The sequence below is a fragment of the Apostichopus japonicus genome, chromosome 3 (genome assembly GCF_037975245.1).
Source record: "Apostichopus japonicus isolate 1M-3 chromosome 3, ASM3797524v1, whole genome shotgun sequence".
In the NCBI taxonomy this organism is placed as follows: domain Eukaryota; kingdom Metazoa; phylum Echinodermata; class Holothuroidea; order Aspidochirotida; family Stichopodidae; genus Apostichopus; species Apostichopus japonicus.
In genome coordinates, this window is record NC_092563.1 from 15,371,333 (window position 1) to 15,388,093 (window position 16,761).

The 16,761-nt window shown below is 37.8% G+C and overlaps 1 long non-coding RNA gene across 2 annotated transcripts in view; it reads left to right on the forward strand.

Moving 5' to 3' along the window:
* Nucleotides 1-4,333: 4,333 nt before the first annotated feature.
* The window catches only part of LOC139964645 (uncharacterized), a 35,887-nt gene continuing 23,459 nt past the window's right edge, over nucleotides 4,334-16,761 (forward strand). The window contains exons 1-2 of one of the 2 annotated variants that reach the window (XR_011792048.1): nucleotides 4,334-4,620; nucleotides 6,906-7,134. This is a non-coding gene — a long non-coding RNA (uncharacterized lncRNA). The remainder of the gene's footprint in view (nucleotides 4,621-6,905; nucleotides 7,135-16,761) is intronic. The other variant, XR_011792049.1, reaches the window with a different exon arrangement.

The following is a 16,761-nucleotide window of genomic DNA, read 5'->3' on the forward strand; positions in this document are numbered from 1 at the left end:
ATTTTTGACGTTTCCATTTTTCCTCTCTCACTAATGTATCTATATAAATACAATATATGGTCTATCATAACGCGTGTGTGTGGACGCCTTAAACAATTGTACAATTGTGCTATATGGAACCAACTGTGGCTGGTCTTGAACTCGACCGAATCGTCGGGGAACATGACGCATTTCGGGAAGGGGCGACCGCACTCCCCCCCCCCCCCCCCGAGCAAATTTTCTTTATAATATCGTTAGTAATTTCAAAATAGACAATGCTTAGATGCAACTTACAAGGCCTGGGAAGTGTCATTTCCAGCGATCTGGCAGGCATTTTCGGCCAAAATTTTTCTTGTACGCTTCGCGCCAACTCATGGTGGCGCTTCGCTTAGATAGTTTGCCTATAGGCTTCGCCCCTCCCTTGGCAATTACTCGCTACACTCTTGTTCGAATTTGTAAAGCAAAGAGCAGATATAAATATCATATCAGTGAGCATTGAAATGCATGTTCCACGATGATCAGCCTAAAAAACTGTCTATGTGTGTATTCAAAGGCGTAGGAGCCCAATTGGATTTGGGGCTGTAACGACTCGCCCGAAAAAAAGCCACAATTTTTTCGCGCAAGAAGCGCGCGTCCAACATATCGATGCCAATATCATATAAGCAAGCATCGGTCATTACATTGCATGGCATCGTGTACCGCACGGTCCGTCAAAGTTGCACAGTATACCGACGGATGCTAATGTAAACAACCAAATGTCTTATGTAGATGGAGAAAAAGCATACAGATCCATCTATATCAAAACTCTCTTTTACAGTAGTAATGTCGGCCAAGCTTACAACTTTATTTTAATTACCAAGGATATCATTTTTAAGCTATTCGTTGCTATTTATGTTTCTTTCATGCAGTAGGTGCCCGAAAAATGGGAAAAATTTGGTTGCGGGGGGGGGGGGGGGGGGGCTGCAGCCCGCCTCCTACGGGACCTACGCCTATGTGTGTAGTGCTCGGTTTCGATATACCTGATATCGGAAATATCTGCTATTTTTCATTTCCTTCAACCAAGTTTCATAATAGCCATTAAAAGAGGTTGCAATATTTCTACACCAATAAATTAACTGTGTCGGAATTTTCGAAAATTTCCTCACCAACATTAATTCTTCATCATACTTTCCTCTACTCATGCAATTTTGACCTGTATATTAGGGGTTCAAGGAGTTTTTCTATATTGGTTGTCCTTAGATTGAATTTTGTGCAACATTATGGGTATGTTTTCAAGTGATTTTTATTCACGAGAAATGTGAATTTTCAAATTCTCAACAAATAATGGGCTTAAAACCTTCAAAAGTGGGGCTTTCGGATATTGTGGGCCGTGACGTAGAATCACCTACAAAAGCAATCATCCATAGGACATGCAATGAGGTCGAACATAATGTGTGACTGGTGACAATCTTCAAAACGGTTATGGATGGAAAAAACTTTTGGGAAATACTTGGTTCTCAGGCAAAAGTGTACATCTGGTTGGTCATTTTCAAGCCCGAGAAGTGCTATTTCCGGTGATCTGGGGGGTATCAAAACCAGAAATTTTCTTGTACGCTCCGCGCCAACCGATGGTGGCGCTCCGCTTAGATAGTAATTCGCGCCCCCGGGTTAGAAAATCCTGGATACGCGCCTGCGTTTGGTATTATATATGCAGAAAGGGGCTCGATACATCTGACGCCTTATGATATAATTTTTGCTGAATAGTTAGTGCTTCAATGTTAAATGAATTTGCTCCACAACGCAGGATGCCCATATATAGTACACTAAATTACAATAAAGAAACTGGCCGCTTGCTTTCAGCAAATGAAGCCTAATTTATCAGTATATGTTCGTATTATTATTCAGACCCAAAACTGAACGAAAGTAGTTGAAACCTGCAGTATGTAGACATATAAATTATTTAAAATGACAAAGCGGGGCTTCTTTTTTGTTACGTAATAATTATAATAATGACATTTTCTTCAAACCGATTCTTCTCTATATGAATATAAAGTATGTAAATACTTGATGTATAAACCTACAAGGTTACGGTAAGGATGGTAAAAATTTATTTCTTTTTCCCCGATTCAGGCCTCGTTGATGAAATGGAAAGCTTCAATTTTATGAAATTTCTTATTTTGCGCTGTAAAAATAATACTTGATCGTATTGTTTTCACGTTCCTAACAGCCTAATTGATGACAAGGTAGACAAAACAACTATGCAAGCAATTAATTTTAATATTTTAAATTAGTTAGCCTGATTTAATTAAAGGAAAATAGACATGATACATTTCACATTTTGATCACGTAAATGCCAATGGATGTTTTGAGTTCGCAATCTGCAGTTGCCGCGTTCCTCGTAAAAGACACCAATATATAAACAATGAAACAAACCAAAAGAACAAGAACAAGCACAGCACGAACGACTTAACAAGAAGACATTAAAGGAAAACGTAAAACGTATAGTTAATAATACATGAACAAGGATAACAAATGACAAGGTGAACTATCATTAACTATTATGGCATATATAGGACACCGTAGAAACTTGTTCGTTTGTGTATACGTGTGAGATGGACTTGTGGGGTTCTGTTTGCCAATATTTGAACCTAATGTTATCTTCGATCATTCACTGTGAACTAGAGAGCCTAACGTGAAAATATACGGGAAATAAAACGCCCGATTTATGTTAAATACTATTGCATTTATAAATGGAACACCACTAAATAGCCATTAAATGATCACATTAATACATTAGTATTGAAAACCTAAGATAAAACAGGAAGAAACATTGCCATGAAAATTAAATAAGAGAAGAAAAAACGATGTCTGTACGGATGCTAAATATGTCCATACTAATATACGTATTTAGCGACTATCTGTTTTATGTAAGGGACCTGTGCGTTTGTTTGTTTGGTTGACGGATATCCCCAAATTAGTAAACGGAATTGGACAAAATTTTGGGACATGCGTTTGTTACGTTACAAAGATGTTTATAAAACAGGATGATGGTTTGGTTGAAAAGTGATGGCAGTGAAGGAGGGGGATGGGCAGGGGCTTTTACATATTCTCAAAGTTCAGTGCTCAAAACCCTATTGCTGAACTAGAGACAAAGTTGGTAATTGTAGTACCAAGCATATATTGTGTAAAGCAGGAATAAAGAAGTGTGTCTGACGTCTGATGGAGGGGAGGGGGGGGGGTTGAGGAGGAGCGGGACATTTCCGTTATAAGGATAGTAAATCTATCCGATCATTTTAACGAATTTTTATCAAACTGCTCTGTGCACTTACGGATTTTCACGAAGCAAAAATCAATAAATCTGTCGTCATCATTATCCTCACCTTGTCGGTCTCAAAATTGGATCCGAATTCCACGTGATCTAACATCCATGAAAATATATGCATGGTGCGCTCTAATGTGCCATAAGTCATGAAAATCGACATAATGTCGACTTAAATTGACATATGTCGGTTTCATTGAACGTACAGTGTCACATGTAGTTTTTTTTTTGCATTCAGTGCTCAAAGCCTATTGCTGAACTAAAGACAAAGTTGATCATTGTAGTACCTATTAAGGGAAGCAAATATTGTGTAAAGAAGGAATAAAGGAGTGTGTTTGAGTGGTTGTATGGGGGGGGGGGGGTGATGATAGGGGGACCTGCACTCTACTTTTCAAGATAATGTTACGTGGAAGATTACGGGTAGGCTACATAATTATGTTGAGGCAGAAGGTAGGTACGTTGCTCATTAATTCCCAAACCAGACAGGTTATGTTTCTTTTTTAAATATTAACTTTGTAATTCTACTTTTGATTTTATCATTTTGGTCTCATTTAACTGTATGATCTCTACTTTTGTATCGTTTAGGGAGAAAAAACCTCCGTGAACTGTATTGTAGTTAATAGTAGTTAGTACTAGCATCTAGCATTACTATCTATGCATGTCCACTATATCAATCCGTATGTAGCACAGTATACGCGTCCCCTCCCCCCCCCCCCCCCAACACACACACACTCACACCACTCCCCCTCGACGGATCAATATTATGACATGTTTGTTAAATAATAAGTATGTATTATTTTAACTAAAATGTATTAAATTCAAATGTTCCTAATGGCCCATTCCCCAAGACCCCATACCACAAGCCGGAAGTCCATAACTTCAACAAACCTATTCCTCCCTAAAGTATACCCCTAAATAAAAACTTGCCCCGGCATGTACACCATAACTTTAAGCCAATGTGATATTTCAAGCAAATGTTAATCGTGGTGTAATTTGGGTGCTTTTTCCTTTCATGTCCTCCTTGTCCATGAACCACTTGGTTGAGATTGCGAACACCACACAGGGAGGTGTGATACTTGGGATCACGATGGTGCTAATCGGTTGCTTCGCAACGTCTAAATATCTATACTGGCAATCTGATAGAGCGCCATCACCTCTGTCAAAGTTTCACGCGAGATTCTGCCGACAAGTGAGATACTATTACTAGGTGTGGAGACTTTGGTCGTGTTTTAAGGCTATTTCTAGTATATCAACTTCCTTCCACTGACTAATGGATGTTATTATGTTTCATGTGACACTAGCGAACATAGTCCAAACGGTGGTAATACAGAAAATGTGCACCAGTAAGCTTTGCTTTTTCGTTGTCCGTCCTACAAAACAATTGGCAAAGTCTCGTTAAGCCATAGAATATTTTACTCGGCCTAGCCTCTAGGCATTATGCATATCGTAAGCATTCCACAGATCTGAAGTAAAGCCTTACAAGTTACATTTAAACATTGTCCATAGCCAGATACAATAGGGCCTAGGCCTACAGTTAGGGCTTGGTCTTTGTGTAAGTAGCCTATAGCTGTGACACTATTAAGTATTAATTATTACTTCTAATACTTAAACAGACTGACAGTGGCACAAGCACAGAACTAGTAACAGTTAGGCCTGACAGGGTTAAAATAAGAGATAAGCCTATCGTCTGGTTCTAATATGTTACAAATATCACAATAGGCTTAGCATAATGCTAGCCAGGCCAAAGATACATCAATGTAGGCTTCATTAGCCTAAGGTAGCTTTTTCATCAGCTGGGCCTACAAATGATATCCCAAACTAAAATTCTTTGATTTCTTTGGTGAGTGCAGTACTTGAAAGTGTGAATTCTCTCTGAATTATCTACTGATAAAAACTAACTTTTGGCAAGTTTGTAATAAAATATCTTGACTAAGCCCAACTATTTACAAAGTGGCTATTCTTACGACTGTTCGTAAGAATAATTTCCGACTACGCATGCACAGTTGCTATTTTTATGACAGGAGAACTATTTTTTACGACCAGGATTAACAATAATTTCGGGTTAGGGTTAGTGTTAGGATTGGGGTTTAGGGTTAAAGTTAGGGTTAGGGTTACCCCTACTACATGCGCAGTTGCTTTATTTACTTTACTGCGCTTGAATTCGCCTTTTGTCATAAGAATAGTTTATAAATAATTGTTACGACTAGTCGTAAGAATAGCCACGGCCAACTATTTAATTGATTGCAAGTTTAACCTCTGTGTATTCAGCCAACTTCCAAGTGACGAAGCTTTCTAAAATCTGACATGGGTAAATCAATTGGAAATTTTTAAGGATCCATATTACACAGGCCTATAGGAGTCAGATAATCTGCAGTCTTAGCTATTTCTCTACAACTATAGATATTGAACAGGTATACATGTATCAGAGTAGTCTTACAGTACAAGCAATGGACAAGCTTGCTAGAATCCACTCCCTTTCATAATCACAAAAAATACAGAATATCTATACAGCAATTTTGTAAGGGTCTGTCTCAATTCAACAAACCTGAGAATCTGTCCATTACTGGTAACAGTTGGCATTCATCTCATGTGAAAATTTTCACATTTGCATTAACATCATTTTTTGGCTGTTTCTTTTGTTGGTGTGTATCATTACCTTCAGTAATACTTTCTTTGATAATTCTGTAATAATTTTTTTAAATAAGTGAACAAGTATATCGACCGTCAATGGAGGAGGGGGGTGGGGGGTTGGGAGAGAGACAAAACAGTATAGTCTGTCCATCCTTGGGATGAAAAAAAGAATTCTGCCTGACATCAGTTTAAAGTTTTGCAAAATATTGTACAAATGTTTTTAAGTATTTAATTTCTTTTTCTCTTTGCTTAAAGTTCTCTTTTTTCTTCTAAGTTATATAATAATGCCATCATCAGTTTTGGTGTTTGTATATTTCATAAAATGTTATCAGTCTCTAACAGCTCTATAGAATGAGGATATAAAAAGAGAATAAAAGTATGAAAGATCTACAAAATCATTCTCGAAAAAAAAAACTAGACAAATTTGAAAAGAAAAACTCTGATCATGATAAATATCAGTAAAGAACAAGCAAGTTTTCATCATTCCTCAAAAGAGTCAACACTGGAGAAATTGGGAGGATCTTAATAGATCAATCCCTTCTAGAGAAATGAATTGAGATTACCAGCCTGATGATGTTTACTGCCAACGCCGTATTTCCTTTAGAATTAGGGAAAAGATACTGCTTGTTATTACAGATTTATCAAAATAAATATGAAAAATTATTTGGCATGTAGAGAAAATTCAAGTTTTTGCCGACTGCAACGTATATTTGTATATCATAACATTCTGTGATTACGGCAGTGTTTTACTGAATCCAAATTGTCAAGTTTGTCAAACAATTTATACTATAAGCAGTTACCAGTCATTAGACATTCTTTTTTTACCATCCATTCTGAAATGCAATCCTGGATTATGTGAATTGAAGTACATTAGATACTTTCCTACAAACACTATGGCAAGTCTCCTCGGACTCCGACATGAAAGTTCAAGAGTGTATATACGAGCAGCGAGCGGAAGGAACGGTTCCTTGTTTTTCCTTTTTTTCTTGTTTTGCAGAAATCAAGTTCACATTTGTGGTGGTCGTTGCACTGAGAGGGAGAGAGTGGATGTTATGGATTTAAGATTGTTTGTCAAGTATAAAGTATTGGATCATTATAGAGATATAAAAACAGGTCAGTGGATCTGATTAAATTGTCACCTGGACCAATCCTTCTCTGTCCGTCAAAAAGTCTTTGAACCGGGGAGAATCACCATGTTGCAATCGTCCGCGGTAGTCGTCATCGTTGTAAGTTCATCATTTATCTCACATCCTGAGCAGGCACGGTATAAAACACTTTGTGTTTTTATGTCAACACTCTAGGTCAAAAATGTTGTAACATCTTTTTAAGAGGAAATCTTTAAGAAAATACTTGAAGAAAAGAACGTTTCTGTCCATTATCAGCAAAATTTAGTACCTTAAACAAAAAAATCAGTGTATAGTTTGGACTGGGATTAACAACGGAACAGAATCTGCTTGATAATGAAATATTTTATCATGGCTGTAAATTTTGAAAGAGCAATGAAAAAATAATTGGCTATAATGGGACTTGAATTAATAACCTCAGTAGCACAAGTCTGGTGCTCAACCAACTGAGCAATGGAGTACTGTGATTAGTGACTAAGAAAATCATTGTATAGGGATCGCGACACACTAAGCACTGGAGAAAATCAGTTGGCTTTCTAAGGACTTATATTCCTGAAATGAATGTTTCTAATCATGTTCTAACCAGTTATTTCTCATTCTTACTTTTATATTCTTTTATTTCCCTTTGTGTTTTTCGTTGTTAATCTGCTTGATACTGTGAATCTTTGTGAATCAAATTTTTTTTAAATTCCTGCCCAAATTTTACTTCTCATCTCATCATAGAAAGCTCACAAAATAAATTATCCGAGTAAATAGCGTTTAGAGATATTACAGGTTTTGACTTAATGGATTCTCATGGCTGAAAGCTATGCTATGAGCAGGGCTGACAAAGTTGAGGTGAAAATGATGTTGGGGTGGGGGGTATAGCCCTGGTCCCTAAGCCAAAGTAGGGGACCCAGGGAACACAAGATAAGAAATAACAAATTCTTATTTTGATTGTTTTGTCTGTCTGGCTGCTACCACAACTAATCATTCTTATTTTACATTTATTATCATTTTCTATCACAATGGTTTCCTTTATTTTAATTCTTTCTTTCTTTCTTTTTTGATTTCTTTTTTTCTTTATTCTAGTCTTGCTTTATTCAATAAATAATTTCTTAGGATATACACATGTATGTCGTATCTGTCAAGGATGTTATGTAGTGTGGTTCAAGTAATATCAACTTACTTGTTACCAGTACTTCTAATCTTAAAAAATAATGGGAAATATTGTTATGTACTGTAGTGTGGTTCAAGTACTATCCACTTATTATGTTCTAAGTAAACACAAAATTTTTTAAATTGCTAACACCGCAAAAGTCAATATATATTTTTGAAATAATTATGCCCGCCCTTTATGCGCTGATATTCTGGGTCAAGTAGCTAAGGTAACTGACCTAGAGGGTAGATACCCCCCCCTGAGAGAATTACACACCTGTCCAAATGGTCATTATATAGCTCTGTCCTTCCCATTACTATATTACCCTAATCATCCAGATTGGTTCAACAAGCCCAGTTTATGGGGTCGAAATGGAATTTACTAAAAATAGTTGGCATGGAATCTAGTAGTGCCTAATGATTGCCTTTGTGCACACTGCTGCCGGTCAAATCTTGATTTACATACCTGGGATTACATCTTAAAGTGACTGTTCAGTTCCGTAGCAGTAAAACAGTTTTTTGGGTACACCAAAACCACTCATGTTTTCCATTCATTTGATCAATTTTTAGGGGTTATCTTTGAGTCCTACAGTACTACAGAACTAGGGTTTTCAACCAAACAACCTTTTAAAGAATATAATTTGTCACATAGGCATTACTTAATTCAGTATTATTTTGTCAGATGCAAAGATGCAAATTTCTCTAGCTAGTATTTTCCAGATATTTGGAAATTTACTCATTTGTAACGTCAATATTTTTTAGGAAACTTTTCAATGAGTTAAGAAGAAGAAGTTTGCAAAATTAATTCATTTCAGAGTCATGTTTACTTTATAATTAATTTTTTCCAAAAATACAAAGATAAATTTTAAGAATGAGAAAGTAGAACGAAATGAAAAATTGTGGGGTATAAATCTACATTTTCTTGTAAAAGACACCCTGACCACCGATTCATGTACTATCATTTACACAATTTGGATACAGCTCAGTTTAAATACTTGTATAGTGTCAACCATTTGACCTTACTTAAAGGGTGGAAGACTCGCGCAAAAAGAAACGTCTATTGCCAGTAATCTGACCTAGTTTCGAATGAGGTGTAACAGAAGTGTTATAGACACCACCATGGATCCCAGAAAATACGCACACAGCTTGCTACCTTCGGTAATTAGACACTAGTGTACAGTCAGTACATACAGCTGCAGTCAATACCCACAGCACAGTGTAAAAACAATACAGCGATGGACATCTCAGGTCCAGCTAAAGATAACAAGGTATCATGTTTCATTACTCTCTGCATTTTGTAGCGACAAGCAGGAAACTTCACTTGCAAGTAACGGAAAGTTAACTTTTTCAGAGCGTGGCACGCGGTTTGGGGCGTGTCTTCAATGCCTTTAAAAAGTGAGAAATCTCTTTACCAATTAATTCTGAAATTGAAAAACCAATTCAGAAAAATTGTTCCCCCACAGTTTTAATATTTTCATTCCCAAACTATTCATCTTTCCTGGTCCAATATGGGTGTCGATGTTATTGCCTTTCTAGATTTTTTTTTTTTTGATCTTTCCTTTAGCTACTGGGATAAATCTGTCAGATTGTGGCAAAGTCAATGCAGAAATGCAACATTAAAAGTCTACGACACCTATGAACCACATTGTCCTAATCACTCTAACAGGCCTGAGAAATCATGAAAATAGCTGCAACTCCCATCAAAATCCATCAAAGATTGAAGATGTTACAAGTCTTTTCTTAATTCTAACTTTATTTATGAAGAAACATTAGCTAATTTATGCACATTGATAATGCAAAGGGAGTGGCTGCCTAATTTTCTGGTATCAAGTGTTATTCCTTTGTTTTTAAAACCTTTGTTTCAAGGACCCTGAATACAGGTATGTGGCCTAAGGCAATTGTTTGGAAATATTTTATTGTCTTCTTTGAAAAGAGGAATGTCACATTATTCAATGATATATGTGGGCTTGTAATTAGGGATTAACTTATCAAGGGCTAAAATACAAAATTTTGATGAACATAACATTCTACGTCATAGTTTGCATGTATTTAATGGGTTTTCCAGATTTATGAAATCTTTAAATGTGTATATCTTGGAAACAAAAAGGGGTTTTTGAAAAAATTTCCACAAAGTTTGAACGAGATTATAACACACAACAAATGTACCGAATATTGGCTAGTGTGTCCATAGTAGTTGTACAATCATATCATTCTCTGAATAGAGCAGAAATTCACCAACTGTGAAACTTGAAATTGCCCCCCCCCCCCAAAAAAAAAGGGAAAAAAAGCATCATATTACGTTGACAGATCAACCTTATCAGAACAAAATAGTCACCAATCAAATTGGTGCAAAATTTTGATCTTACATACTGTTTTAATTCTGAAAGCAGTATATTTAGTTGATCTCGGTGAACATTTCAGTGTTATGTATGAGAACAATTTGGAGAGTAAAGACCTCCAGGAAAGTACTTTTTGAAAACTTCTAGCACTTATAGCGTGCTATAATTTGGGGCCTATACTGACTACCTTTAACTAAGACTTTGTACAATTTATACTTTCTTCTTGTAAAGTGATTTTTTTCCCTTTCTGAGTTAGAGATTGATTTTTGTGGTAGTGTAACATATCTGGCAAGACATAAGATGTAGTACTTATCCCATATATAGTTTTGTTTCCTCATAGGAGTGTTGAAAAGAATAAAAGTAGTAGACGGCCTTAAAGGGAGTGAAGATCGGCACACAAAGAAACATCTTATGCCGGTAATCTGACCTAGTTTCAAATGAGGTGTAATAGAAGTGTTAGACACCACCATCGATCACACACAGCTTGCTACCGGTCGGTACTTAGACACTAGTGTACACTCAATACATACAGCTGCGGTCAAAACCCACAGCACAGTGTACAATCGATACAGCGATAGACATCTCAGGACAAGAAAAAAACTACACTTGCAAGCAACGGAAAGTTAACTTTTTTAGAGGGCGGCACGCGGTTTGGGGCGAGTCTTGAATGCCTTTAATGAAGTCAGATGTTTTAAAACGTGAAAACTGTATTGGATATTGAGCTGTCTTCACAATGTCATCACTAAAGGACTGGTCTTGTCCATCGATAGAAAAGGGTTCTGAGATTTAGACAGCCCTGCTGCAAACCACAGAGAGGTCAAATGAAGCAAATGTTATTAGAGTGTGCTACTTTGTAAATCATACATGCCATTATCCCGTTTTTTTAAATTTTATCTGTTGGTTAATGACTTACTTTAATCCATCAATCTTAAATAGTTTAAGCCGCATTCGGTCACATAATCAAAAGAGATTGTTTTAGCAAATGTTAACGGTGTTGTTTGGAGGTAAATTCTCTCCCCTTTTAGAGCGAAATGGGAGATTATCCCTAATCCGTGGGATTAAGCCATCTGAAGCTAACATGCGACTATAACGAAGAGATATAGAAGGAAGATCAACTATACCATTAAGACTTAACCAAAGCTATTAAAATTATCCTGGGACTTTTGTAATATTTCAGATACACCTGCATCTGTACGGAAAGGGGAAGAACAAATCTCTTCCTGTTGGCAGGTACCTGGGAAAATGGAAAAAAGGCCTTGGAATTTGCAACTTGCGTGAATAAAGGAAGTGCTTAAAGCAGCATTTTGCATCCTTTTCTATGGGTTTTTCTCAACCTCACTGATTCCACGATGCCATAACGACATACATAACTAGCTTATCTATTCAAATCTTACTTCAAATGGTAGCAAAAAAGTCGAAAAATTTACAACTTTCAACTCTGTTTTTCCTGAAGATATTTTCCGTTGGGAACCAAATAAACCTCGCCCATAATATAAATATTTAAAAGCTACGAACGTCATTAATTTGTGTAGATTGACTATGGCAGTTGTACCAGGGAGCTGTTAGATTACCAGGGAGCTGGTTGTACCAAGTTACCAACTCGACGTTTTGAATCTATTTTTAGCAATGGCTCATTACTAAACCTGCATCTCTGATTGGTTGAATTCAAACTAGTGGGTTGGGGAACTGTGTGCGATTAATATTAAATGTGTAATTTGTCGGAGGACACTTTTCTCATTATCTGCAAGTGTCCTTAATTACTTGCCAATTAACGCTTTTGGCAGGGGAAAAACTTGGCTTATATCTTAGTTTGCTGTTTTGTGATTGATATATGCAAAAAACTTGATGGACTTGGCCAAAAAGTAGAAAGCAGTGACAAAACGCAAAATGCTACTTTAAAACTGAAAGCTATCTAATTTCTAGCGGTGTATCACAAATGAAAAGTTGGCTAGGAGTTTGAAAAGGAGGTCTTTCCCTCTTGATGGCTCTTCAACCCTAGATAGCTTGCATCTAAAACGAGGCTGAATTTTAAAACAAAAGTCTTTTTTTTTACGTTGATTTTGCCTCTGACCACTTGGACTTTTCTTTGAAAGGGTTTATGTGAGCAGGAAATTATAGTTGATATTAAGGAATTGTTGATTAAAAGATCTGGACACAGATGTAAGATGAGGGAGGTGGATGGGAGGGGGTTGGGGGGCGGGGGGAGGCTGCCAGCTAGACTATTGCTCATTGTTGTCAATCATCCCCCAATATCATCCGGCCCTGTGGTTGCATGATTCTGTCCAAACCATCATGCGATATCACGCATAATTGATACCTTCCACTCAAAGTGGTTGATGTGGTACATACAGTAATATGCTCATTCACACTCTGAAAGTATTAACCACTGCAACAAAGTTTGCCTCCCTAAAATTTATTAACCACTGCAGACAAAAGTTTTGTGATTTAAGAACACAGAGGAACGTAATGAATTGATATTTTAAACATATTTTAAACAATTAATCCTGGATATAGTTTGAAAGTCCCATTAGATTTGCACCTGTCGAAGCTTTCCAGACCAGGGTACCTATATTTCTCGGGTCACGAGCTCTTTCCAACGTTTCGTTGATGATTTCCAAATCAGTCTTCTAAATTCCTGATTTATTTGCTCTATGCAATTTTCCAAATTACTTTGACAAATATTTATACCTCAAAGTTATAAACAGTTTGTGACTGGTATATCCTTGATCTAAGTTTACCTTCACTGTAAGTGTAGTCACTAAAACGTCTTGATTTCAAATTACTGAATGCTTCTGCAGAAATCGCCATATCCTCGTTGTTGTGATAGATTTGGCAAATGACGAATCTTGACCCCAGATCCGACGAAGCGTGGATCTGGCTGACGACCTACTTCGGGTGGTGTGGGGGGGGGGGGGGGGAGGATGCGGCATCTCATATCACATCCAGGTAACAGGATTTATGCCTCGGTAATTCAGAACTTCCTAATTCTTACAGGAAAACTAACTCTGCTAAAATAACATCGTTTACCGATCTATTATCTGTTTGCTGCGGAAGAATTGGAGGAAGCTATGACTCGGTAACCTAGACCCGTGATTCCATCTCAAAGTACGTTCCAATTAGGTGCAGCCAGGATTGCTCCATGGATGCTTTCAGCAGTTAGGTATTGCAGGGGTGGAGCTAGAATTCTGTCTTTAGGGGGAGGGGGGAGGGGGAGGGATGACCTATTAGCAGGCAGGGGGTAGGAGCCGGGGAGCACTGGGGGCACATGCCCCCACTTATTCCTAAAATAGCAAATGTGTCCAACTGGCAAATAAAATGTGCCCCTTTGATGAAGAACTGTCTTTTGGATATCTTAATTTTAATTTTTTATTTTAATCATTCATGTGCACCATAATAGTATTGATAGCATACTAACACATCATATATATTTAAGTGATTTGGCCGGTGTGTATCGGTTTATAGCATAACGAATGGTGGCTGTGGAATGAGAAAGTGCCCCTCTGATGTTGTGCCCCCCCCCCTCACTTTTTGGAAGCTTCCTACCCCCATGGTACTGGCAGGTCACCTTTGGCTCTTCCTTTATTGTAACCAATATTCTGTACCGTAACAATTCATTCCCTGCATCAAACACCAGCAAGTTACGTACCTTAATTGTACCTTTAAACAAGTGGTTTTATGCAATTTAGATTAAGGTGACCATATTTGCCTGACTGTAATCAGGGACATTTATTGTGTGACTGATATGGGGAGGGGTCTAAGGGGAGGGGGTGCCTAAGGTGCTTAGATGTAAAATGGTGATACTTAGAAGCACTTTTTAAATCAATTTTATTTTCAAAAATGTATCTTTTTCTTAGATGAAATTTACTTACTTCACGAAAGAGTGCTAGGCTAGATCCATCTAGCATATTCCACTTTACAATGGCCCACCTGAAATACTGGTTAGTTCCGTTCTGCGACTGCACACTTCACTAAATTTTGTTTTGACAATTATTTTACTAATAATGTGGGATATTTTCGAAATTCCTGAACATTTTGACGAATCGGGGACATTTTCGGGGACACTTGTTCATCGGGGACAGCACACTGTAATCGGGGACTGTCCCCGAAAATCGGGGACGTCTGGTCACCTTAATTTAGATGAAATGGTACGGCCTCAAGTACGCTCTAACTATTCATATCATATTCAGTCACGTTCCAATTTGAGCAGTTTCCAGCTAATCTCTCCTAATTTGGCCGCTAAACCATTTCATCCTCAAATTTAACAATCCAGTCGGTTGAGTGAAACCTTCACTTCAACATCTGCTCTTGAGACAAAGTTCCAAAGTTGTCTGATGTTATGGCATAGCGCCCTCACTTCAACGTTCAGATTGTACTTTTGAATGTTTTATTCATTGGAACAAATTCTTTAGCTCACTGCAATAATATGATTTACTACGATGCCATTAATTCCCACATTTGAAAAGCCCCATCTGCATTCACCTCACCCCCCCCCAACACACATTTGCATAGCCACACCTGCATGCATATGCCCTATCTCCCTCCCCACATTTGTATAGCCACACCTGCACACATTCCCTAGTTCTGTTGCTCCACCTGTCATACACCTCAGCCCCCCCACCCAACATTTGTGTAGCCACACCTGCACACATTCCCTACTTCTGTTGCCCCACCTATCATGTACCTCATCCCCCCCCCCCCCCCACCACACATTTGTGTAGCCACACCTACACACATTCCCTACTTCTGTTGTCCCACCTATCATGCACCTCACCCCCCCCACCAAACATTTGTGTAGCCACACCTGCACTCATTCCCTATTTCTGTTGCCCCACCTGTCATACACCTCATCCCCCCCACCCCAACATTTGTATTGCCACACATTCCCTATTTCTGTTGTCCCACCTGCCATACACCTTATTCCCCTTCCCACCCCTGCCCCTACAAACACACATTTGAAACAGACCTCATTAAGTCTAGTTCTCTTTCAAGGGGGCATCCTGCAACTTGTTTGATATTTTAACATGTTCACATTAAGAGTACGCAAGAAACCTGAACAATTATGGGCCAGACATTCAGGAAAACATTGTTTGATAGTGATGTTTATAACTTGTCTGTACACTGTTGACAAGAATGTTTTCCATATGCCAGCCTATCAGGTTATTATAGTTGTAGAATTGTCTACAAACCAGAAGACTCCCATTTCTTGGGAGGTGGGGGAGGGGGAAGTTTTCATATGCAGTTTCTATATATTCAGCAGCATTTCGTGTCGTATTTGCTACAATCTTGTCAAAAATTCTCAACTTTAAATGAAAGGTGATGAAACTACAATCAAGTATAATCAATCAGTCCACCATGACAACTTTCTGTTGAAGCGACTTGCACTTCTTTGACCTTGAAAACTAAATTGAATAAACAATTAGCCTGATTATTGTGGTTAAGGCTCTTTACCGGTAAGGATGTTTCTTTAATAATTTAAAAAGAAGAGGAATACAATATCATCTTTTAACGGACATTGTTGACAACATTTGCTGCTGTTTTTTTGTCCGATCAAGTGGAAGATTTTACAGCAGGAGAATTCGGAATCACACATAGTTGCCCTAAAATTACATTACAAAGGTGTTCTCCCTTCCTGCTCGAATAACGTAGTAGTACCATATTAATTAAGGTCAGCTTTTGTTACTTCCATCTAAAACAAAATCGGAACCCCCCTTCCCGTTCTCTACCTACATCACACCCTCACATTCTTTGTTTACATAACTGATGCATTATAAAAAGAAGAAATCTCAGTTTATGAATTATTTCAGGATATATTAGATTTGTTTCTTTTATACCCAATGTTGTTGCAGCAAGTTGCAGCTAGGTCAATTCGAAAACAAAGTTAACCTTTTCTAGTAGGAAGGGGTCCAGTACATCGACATAGTCTTTGTCGTTGGTTGATAAAAGTCTCTCTAAAGTTACAGCCAGAGTGGTAAATCCACCCCCCCCCACCTGTGTAAAAGGGACCAATTTATTTGTTTGGGTGACCCTCCTGTCTCTTCCTTCACTTGTTCTGTTGCACTCTGCTCATACATCCGAATACATTTCCTCTTTGGTAACTTTTAATGTACAAATTGCCTTCGCCGACACCGATGTTCTCAATTTCCGTTTAATAATGTGAAATGTCAAATAAAAGGATATCGAAACTCGCATTAAAGGGATCATATGCGACTCCCATCACAGAAAAAAAAAATGCTGATTAAAAGAGATCTGGCAA